This window comes from Eptatretus burgeri, chromosome 3 (assembly GCF_056783735.1).
Source record: "Eptatretus burgeri isolate ZD-2024b chromosome 3, Ebu_testis_v1, whole genome shotgun sequence".
Classification (NCBI taxonomy): domain Eukaryota; kingdom Metazoa; phylum Chordata; class Myxini; order Myxiniformes; family Myxinidae; genus Eptatretus; species Eptatretus burgeri.
Genome location: NC_140963.1, coordinates 139,004,397 through 139,014,396, shown reverse-complemented (window position 1 = coordinate 139,014,396; position 10,000 = coordinate 139,004,397). Strand labels below are relative to the sequence as shown.

The 10,000-nt window shown below is 43.4% G+C and overlaps 1 protein-coding gene across 3 annotated transcripts in view; it reads left to right on the top strand.

Annotated features, from left to right (window-relative positions):
• The first annotated feature begins 3,652 nt into the window (after positions 1–3,652).
• Positions 3,653–10,000, top strand: part of LOC147031117 (uncharacterized) — a 92,501-nt gene continuing 86,153 nt past the window's right edge. For all 3 annotated transcript variants that reach the window (XM_085875856.1, XM_085875854.1, XM_085875853.1), the window contains exons 1-2: positions 3,653–5,202; positions 5,439–5,509. The gene's annotated coding sequence lies outside the window, so the exon portion shown is untranslated. The remainder of the gene's footprint in view (positions 5,203–5,438; positions 5,510–10,000) is intronic.

The window sequence follows — 10,000 nt, the reverse complement described above, 5'->3', positions numbered from 1 at the left end:
GTTTTGATTGAGGAACAACTCGATTTCAATTGAATGCTATATTTTGAACACGAATCGAAAAACTAACCTGTGGTTTTGCAATACTTTGGCTCTGAATTCGTCCCAATAGCGCATGTGCAGAGAGAAGAGATTTATTCAGTCTTTCTGCCTGTCTGGCAGTTAAACAAAATTGAAAATCATTCCAAACAGGAAATTTACTGTTTGTAAGGATGTCATAAAGGACACGAATAACTAATGTTTAAGGAGGTCAAAAAGGACACGAATAAGTCATGTAACATGTTAAATAAAGTGGTGTCAAAGAAGTTGCTTCAACGGCGGTAAAATTCTGAAACAATTGTTTTCACGAGCCTTCAAAATCTTTATTTTATTTCCTAATGAATTATTTCCTAATGAATTATGAATGAATGAAGAACACAAGTTACTTTTATCTCGCAGTCCCAACACGCCCAGTTTCCGAGCTGTCTCAAAGCCGGCTTGGACTTTCCGAATGAAATTTTGCATCAATAATGGGAATAAAAGGTATGCATGATTGACGTTTTGACCTTGACCTAATTTTTACGGTCATGCCCCAATTATAGACAATTTAAAAATTTTCACTAAAACTCGACTGAGGTTTGTCCAATCGGAACAAAAAATTCCCTCTCCAGGCAGCATAGAGAAAGCCATATTTAAACTTGATTTGCATCATACCCCCTTCAGGTTTAAGGTCAAGGTCAAATGATGGTCTAAAAAAAAATGGCATGCGTTTTTTTTTGTCAACCGACCTCATGAAGTAAAAATACGTTTTTGATCATGACTTGAATAATTTTCCTCTGATTTATTTTTCATGATGTTGAGTTTTATGGATAGATAGTCGATACAGAAACATTTTCTTCATTTATATTCTATACCTAAATGTTGAAGGTTGAGGTCATATGATGCTCCAAACAAAATGTGCCATCATTGGACCGTGGACGGTTGCCAAGGGTAAGCCGGGGGGAGGGTTTCCCTTGGCGATCGCTTTGTGATCGCAGATTGCTAGTTCTTCCTGCCTTTTAAACTTTTAAATATTTTTTGTCCACCTATTTTATAAGTTTTTGTTCTTTCTACCTCTAGCTTTACTTCTTTTTATCACTACTCATGATGTTTCTTCTCATTTTGTAATCCATGCATTCATGGTGGCCTTCAGCTTTGGGTCTGCGCAAGGTGAGGTGCCGCTGCCACGAAGCTGCACTCGCACTAGGAGCTGTAACCGAAGGATCCCCGGTCGTCTTGACTGAGTGGATATAAAAATCATTAAATATGTGATGGTTTCTTGAGCTCAACACTGTGTTCCAGATTTGAACCACATTTTGAGAATCAGCGATGCTGCTGCAGATTGTTCAACATGGCGCAGAGCCATCTTCATAGTGAAATGGGGTTTTCCAGAGAAGTTGACAGGTTTGATATTGATGCAAGCAATGGAGCTGGATGACAGAAGCAGTATATGATGGAAAGTAAGCCATCAAAAGGTGACACTGCACTTGCAAACGCTGCAGAAATGGAGCTTACAGAGCTTGATAAGCGGGATGATGTGCGGAGCCACACGAAAGGCCGTTTATGTGATGAGGCATCCTCACTATCACCATTCTTGTGACCATGAGTCTCTTTGGTCGATGCTCTCACCTGTACCTTGCTTTAGCATCGGGGCATCTCTCTATTTCTGAGTAAGGAGGACGAATTTGGTGGACAGAAGCACAACTGTTGAGCAGTAATGGGTGAGATGGAAGCAAGGGATGGTCCTCTCAGCTCGAAATTGGCATGTCGTTACGGAGTTATCCTGCAGGTCGCCCACAAAATGACACCACCAGGATTGTGAATCACATGAAATCCGCCATCATTTTTGTGAGCAATCTTGAACAAAACCTCTCACCAATGTGCTTCTTAATACAGGAATCCACATTCCAAGCAGTGGAGAGAGCTGTGCAGTATTGATGAGACATTTGGACCGCCAGGTGGCGCTGGACCATGGGATTTAGGAGATTTATGGAGGACGCTCAGGATTGGCCTATTTATAAATTTGAATAGTATTTAAGTAATGGAGGCAGTTTCATGAGATGGACATGAAGGAGATTATGAGGTTCCAATGGACCAATGGACCTCACCACTCTGTGAAAACTTCCAAAACACGAAGCTTATCTCGGGCAGAGCAAGGACCACCTTTCCTGTTTATTTCTTGTCCCATTAGCGAGGGCAGCAGGAAGGCAAGTCCATTATCTCACAAACAAACATGGGTTATTCCCACATATGTTGCTCAACTCTCTCACCTTTCTGTGAGTTGGTGCACCCTGGATGAAGAGTAATCCCACATGTGATACATCAGTGTTACGGATTGATGGTTACATGATTATGAACAATACAAAACAGGACACTTGTACGGATCAGAATGTGTAGATGAAGAGAAACTCAACTGGAGCTCGCTGTCGAATCCAGCGGCGGATAAAGATCTCTTCGAAAAGTTCGATCTAGTCTTTTGTGTGACGTTGATGGACATAATTGGTCGTAGGCGAACGAAGACACACTTTTCAAATTGGAACTCTTTTACAAATCCCTGCGAAAGGAACTGGGAAGCATTCATTGCCTGCGGTAGTCGCACCCATGGTCAATCTTCCTAATTTCAGGTTTTCTCTCCAAGTGTGAAACTGCTCTGCAATTCCAAAGCAATTCCCATTTTTCTTTACTTTTGTTGAAACGTACATTTTACATTTTTGTACGAATTGTCGAACATTATGAATCTCACCATTCTTACACTCAGCTCGTTCTTTATTTTTCACACTCAAGCTTTTTACGATCCCACTGTTGCATCCATCCATCCATCAGGTCCATACTCTGTGCAGAGCATTAGTGCTGCCTAAGCAGTCTCCTTGGCTATTGGGTACAATCCTGGACAGGTCGGCACTCCGACACAGGATACCAGCAAGCTGGCACTCATTTTGCCGACCTCGGAAGGATGACAGACCGAGTCAACCCCACCTGATATTAATTCAACAGCAGAGTGCGATTCGAACTCAGGACCCTCGGATCCCAAACCCACCACCCTAATCACTGTCCTCTTGCTCGACATTCCCACTGTCCCTCGCTCGGCATTCCCACCGCTCCCCTGCTTGGCATTCCCACTGCCCCCCCCCCCGCTCGGCATTCCCACTGCCCCCTGCTCGGCATTCCCACTGCCCCCCCCTGGTACCCCCCCTGCTCGGCATTCTCACTCCGGCACCCGCTTGGCATTCCCACTCCCGCACCCGCTCGGCATTCCCACTCCCGCACCCGCTCTGCATTCCCACTCCCTCACCCGCTCTGCATTCCCACTCTCCCTGCGCTCATTCTGAACTTGCACTTTCGCTGTTTGCACTTGGGATCAGATTTTGTGCACAACATATAGTGTGTGTGTGTGTGTGTGTGTGTGTGTGTGTGTGTGTGTGTGTGTGTGTGTGTGTGTGTGTGTGTGTGTGTGTGTGTGTGTGTGTGTACGTGTGTGTGTGTACGTGTGTGTGTGTACGTGTGTGTGTGTACGTGTGTGTGTGTACGTGTGTGTGTGTACGTGTGTGTGTGTACGTGTGTGTGTGTGTACGTGTGTGTGTGAGTACGTGTGTGTGTGTGTGTGTGTGTGTGTGTGTATTTGTGTGTGTACGTGTGTGTGTACGTGTGTGTGTGTGTACGTGTGTGTGTACGTGTGTGTGTGTGTACGTGTGTGTGTGTACGTGTGTGTGTGTGTGTGTGTGTGTACGTGCCTTGGCTACTGGGGATTAGGAGGTGCTTGTTCCTTACTCGGAGCCCCGAGTGCTGCCGGTGCTGGAAACTTTGAGCCCAGAATCCCAGTGGGAGCCGAACAGTTCTCATAGAATCGGCTGCACCGGACACCATTGTTTGTGATATCCTGTTTGCACAAACCGCCCTTGTAGACAGATCACTCTGGTGTTTGTTTCAAAACTTGGAATCTTAGTGATTTCTTGAACCTTTTATCTGAAATGACCGTCCTAGGGGGTAAACAAGGTATAATTGCTGCTAATTAATTTCCTTGTGGAAGCTTGTGGTTTGTGTAATTGAGTAAATGCCTTATCATACACAAGTCTGCCAAGATTGATGGAAAACCATTTGTTTTTGAGCACGCAAATTGCAGGCACGAGAATGGGTTTTTCTTCTACTCAATTCGTGGCTCATGGAAGGGAAGAAATCATTTTCGAGGAAAGTTTAATCATCGAACCTCTCATTCGACACAAGCAGGAAACAAGGAAACGATTTGGCTTATGGGAGAGACGTGCAGGATTCAAAGGTCATCAGGTCCCAATCCAGATTATTGAATCAATGTTGAGATCATAATCAACAGCTGGGAATTGTGGTTATTGATATCATTCAGCGGTACTCGTCATCTGGTTTAGTCTGAATTATTATATTAATCCAGAGGTATTGGTCATCAGGTTGGAAATCCTGCTAATTGTATTAATGCAGAGGTATTGGTCATCAGGTTTAGTCAGGATTGTTATATTATTGCAGAGGTATTAGTCATCAGGTGGAAATCCTGATAATTGTATTGGTCATCAGGTGGAAATCCTGATAATTGTATTAATACAGAGGTGTTAATTACCAGCTGGGAATTCTAGTTATTGATTCCATGCAGATGTACTAGTCATCAGGTGGTAATTCTGGTTTTAACTTCTCCTTGCATTCTGCAGTTTGGGTTGTCTATGCATGATGGATTACATACCTGGTGGTAGTTCCGGTGATTGGGGCTTATCTTCGTTTCAAGGTTTTAAGAGTTGCCTGGGTATTGTTGTTGTTGTTGTTGTTGGGTTAACCATGTGCTTGGGTTCTAAGACACGGTTCAAGGTTCTGGCAGCATTGTGATGTCATGAGTAATTGATGAGATTTTTCCTGCCCCAAGGAAATGAAGTCTGTTGGTAATGGTGTTGATTATGATTATACCAGGCCCTCGTCCTTATGAGCTGCACCAACTTAATGGCACAGAAAGTGGGCCCTCTCCATCATCGTAACGGCCCTGGCACGTTCGAACACCCACCGATGCCAAATCATCAAGGCCGCGGCTCTCTGTGCAAACGTGGCCTCCTGCCATCCATGCTGTCACACTGGCATGGAAGCCAAGGCTGGATTCGAACCTGAAATCGACGCTCTCACGTTGAGATGCCCTAACTGCGATGGACACGCACGAAAATGTGCAGGAGCAAATGGGTAAGTCACAAACCAATGTTTCCTTATCACTGATCATATCATGTTGTGATTTCGAACTCAATTTGAAGATTTTGAAGGGACCGGGATGGACTTGGAAAGATAAGAATGTATCGCAGTGTTATCTAACCAAATCCACCCAGTTTGTAAAACGGAATTTTAACCAAGTGGTCGGTTTGTAAAGCACCTTTTAACGGACGATTGGAAAACTAAGGACATTTCGTTCCATTGTGTTGCAGAGTGTTTGTCGTGCTGCTTTGGCCGTCAGAACCGATGGAGTGCGAGTGAATCAGGAAATCCAAGGCTCAAGGTAAAGGGGATCAAAAACCGTATAGGTGTAGCTGTGTGATAAAAGCAGGCCACTGTGTGTGGGTGTTCTCCCTAAATTCCAGATTTCCTTCCACGGGGTGTGGAGATGGCCACATTCTCTCCTTTAAGGACACACTCAGAATGTGGTTCTTTGAATGGAGAGGTTGAGTGCTTTGGTTTGTGAGGGTTTCTTCATTATTCATCATTTCCACGGGAGGATTGCTCGAGGCCGTGATGTGTAATAATATGAAACGTGAACACCCCATCCCTGCACAGCATCACCTTTCGAGAGCCGTTCCTCCTCAGAGCAGATGGAGGTGATTTTGAGGCAACCCACTTGTGGTTAACGCACCACCAAGATTCTAATTTCTTCAGGGTGCCGATGATGGCTCGCCGACTCTTCACAAAGGACACCGTGGAATCTTTAACATCCACCATGTTATGCAATGGGATGCCTAGTTTAATGTCCATTTGAGGGATGGCGCACATATTGTAGCCTTGACTTGCCTACGAGACACCAGGATGACAGTTCATAGTTGGGTCGGGATTCAAATCCTGGCTTGACAGACAGCTCGGATGAGAGTGTGCATACCTCTGGATTATCCTGCCAGCCCTGTTTGGGTAGGTGGAGCAAGTCTCGGTGGGCGTGTCACCCTTCCAGTGGGTAGGTTGGTTGTGTCTTTGTTCAAATGGAGGGGTTGGGGTGGTGTCATAGTCCTGGTGGGTTGGGGGCTCAGGTGTTTCCCGGTGGAATGGGTGGTGTCTGGTTGACACAGGTCGTGGCCTTTGTTGTGTGATGGGTCGCAGTCCCAGTGAGCTTTGTGGGACGCCCTCCCGGCAGCCAGAAAGAATCACGATCCTTGTGGGTGGGTCGTGGTTCCTGTGCCAGACGTGTTTGCTTCTTTGGCCAGGCTCAGGGATTATATTTGGTTCCTCTGTGCAGAACCTCTGGGAACCATTTATTTATTTATTGATAATGCATACACACTACCAACATACCACCTTCAATTATTTATTTATATACACTTTACTATCACTGCTACCAACATACTACCTTGAATTATTTATTTATATATACACTTTACCATGACTGCTACCAACATACTACCTTGAATTATTTATTTATATATACACTTCACCATCACCACTACCAACATACTACCTTGAATTATTTATTTATACATACACTTCACGATCACCGCAACCAACATACTACCTTGAATTATTTATTGATATCTACACTTTACTCCTCACTGCTCCCAGCATACCACCTTCAATTATTTATTTATTTAAATACACTTTACTATTACTGCGACAAACGTACTACCTTGAATTATATATTTATTTATATACACTTTACCATCACTGCTCCCAACATTCTACTTTCAATTATTTATTTATTTATACACACTTTCGTCTCATCACAACCAACATACCACCTTCAATTATATATATATATATATATATATATATATATATATATATATATATATATATACACACACACACACACACACACACACACACACACACACACACACACACACACACACACACACACACACACACACACACACACACACACACACACACACACATATACTAGATGACCCGTGAACCCGTTTGGTTCCTGTTGTGACAGCGGTTGTTGAAAAAAATAACATTTCAAGAAAAAGAAACTATAGCTCCAGCGAACTATGCCGCTGAGGTTGTTTGCAATGATCAAATTCTCCCGAAGAGTACTTGACTGAATCGGGAATTGATTTTTAAATAATTTTTTCCTTGCCCGATTTGAACGAAACTTGATACTGCACACCGCAGGAGAATGGTGAGTAAGGTGGGTTGAAAATGTTTGCGCTATCATGTACTGTGTTGGTTGTATTTCGGGAACATACATACATACATACTTACATACATGCATACATACATACATTATGAGAGATTTTGTAAAATATATATATACACACACACACACTTTACTTTGACCACGACCAACGTACCACCTTGAATTATTTAGTTATATACACTTAACTATCACCGCAACCAACGTACCACCTTGAATTATTATTCACTTATATACACTTTACTTTTAAGCACCACAACCCATGTTTTGTTTTATTTTTGTTCATTTAAATGTAAAATGTACACGTCCCATTTTTAAGGTGTATTTGAGGGTTGTCCTCAATGAGGTCTTGTTATTTATGGTAATGTTACGAAGAGCTTTGTACAGCATTTCGATCATCCAACAGTTCTCGTTTGTCATTTGCGATCTTTCTGCCTCCATATTGAGTCTGTCACGTTAATAACAATGGCTTTTTTTTTTTCGAAACGAAGTCAGCCTTTGTGACAGTTTTCAGAAAGGATTCCAGTGTTAACCACAAACCCATGAAAGAAAAACTCCAAATTGGACATCTTTACCGGTTTTCTCAAAACATTGCAAAACCACTGGGATTTTGCTCGCTTGGGGGTCTTCAGGCCCTGCGTGTATGACACGTAATTGGTGTAATCAGATTTGGACAAAAGAGCCTGTTTTTTTTGTTTTTTTTACTTTAGCCTCTTTGCCAGTCTCGGTGAAATCCCCCGAGGATCTTCCAAATTAAACAGTGATTGTACTCTAAAGCAATGCTTGTTTTACCAATTTGGAGGAGGCATTGCCTTTGATTGTGCAAACCTAATGGGCTGTCAATGCATGCCTTGTTTCCCCACTGCAGTTCTGACGTTAGTAGGCTTTTCAAATGCCGGAAGGTTTTCCAGGCCATGATGAAGTCTCCACCACGACCATCATCAATTAAGCCAAAAGTATTGGCAAATGATGCAGATGATAATGGCCTGAAAGCTTGATTGGCATCACGAGAAGAATTTTGCCTTTTCATTTCCCATATGTCAGAACGGGGCTGGTCGGATAACCTAGGCCTTGGAGGTACGCATGCTCCCCTCTGAGTCATGTGTCCTGGGTTTGAATCCCGACCGGCTATAAACTGTCATCCTGGTGTTTTGGAAGCAAGACGAGGGGGGCATCGACGTGTCCGCTGTCCCTCGGATGGACGTTAACCCACTGGTAGTCTACTGGTGGACGTTAATGATCCCACAGTGTCCTTTGTGTGTAGTAGATGAGTTATGTTCAGCACTCTGAACAAATGACAAATTCCTGCCACAATCCCAAACACATGTAGTGTGACAACTCAGTCTTCATACTTGGCGTAACCTAATAAATGAACTTGATTGTCAGACCCTGAGGCGTTTAACCCAACATGGGTGGATGTTAAATGTAACAGGAAGCTGTGTTCTATTTTAGATTCTTTCTCGCTTAAATTAATTGCCACGAGATTTGTTAGTTGGGTTAACACGCTGGGTTGAATCTTTGCTTGCTTAATAACCAACTGCTGCTCGCTGTTTATCTGCACGATTTCACTGTGAGGATGTGATTGCTCCGGTCGCCCAGGAAAGGTTGCGTCGTACGGCTGACCTTTCGAAGTGTCACAAGCCCCCAGCAAGAAGAGACTTTTATTGGCACTGGTAGAGACAGATTGTTCAACCGATGTCATCTTCAGAGCTCTGCAGCTTCTTTCCACCCACTCGTTGGTCCCACATGCAGCCGTACTGTCTCGGCAGACACACCGCATGGTCTCTTCTCATTGCAAGTGTTTCGTGTTCTTCGCAACCCCGATTCATTCGAATTTCCTCGATTCTTCTGTTTTTCCTCTTTCCTTTCTCCATAACTCGTTTGCTTTCCTGCTTTTGTCGCTTAGTTTCACAAACCATACGTGTATTTAACCACATGTCTAAACAAATTGCGGTCCATGAAAAGGTGATGTGTCATAATTGCTTTTCTGACTCGTCTAAGATCTTTCGAGTTCCGTACGCGCTGAGCATTTAAAGGCCTATGTTCTACAAGAAGGCCGGCGGCTCCATTGTTGAACCTAGGCCTTCATGCTATTGTTGGTGTATTGGAACTGCAAACACGACAGGTGCAAAACAATCATTGGATAGTGCTGGCGTGACAAGAGCAAGTGATGCTTGGGAAAAGATCTGATGACAACTTTGATACTTGTCCTGATATTTGCATAAAAATGAGGTTTCCATCGATGGTCATGAAGCTGTGAAGATCACAAAAGCATCACGACAACGGGCCATCCATCTGATTGGTTTCGCACCCTGGTGGTCCATCAAGCATGGAAGATTTCTGAACCCTTGCTGAATCATAAACAGGTGTCAGGTTACCACCAATAAACGACTTTCAAAATTATGTATGAATGCTAAATGAGGCCTTTCATGCATGTGTTGTGTGTGTTTTTTCGGTGACTCGCCAGGCGCTTTTAACCTGCCATCGCCAGTGTGAAATCTGCCATTCAAATAGTCTTTTAAACATAATTTTCAGCATTTAAGCAAAAGAGAGGTAATTTCGAGAAGGTTAACCACAAATTGTTCTGTTCCTGAATACAAATTGGCAAATTGGAATCAAACAGAGGAAACACGACAAATATCTGTGGAT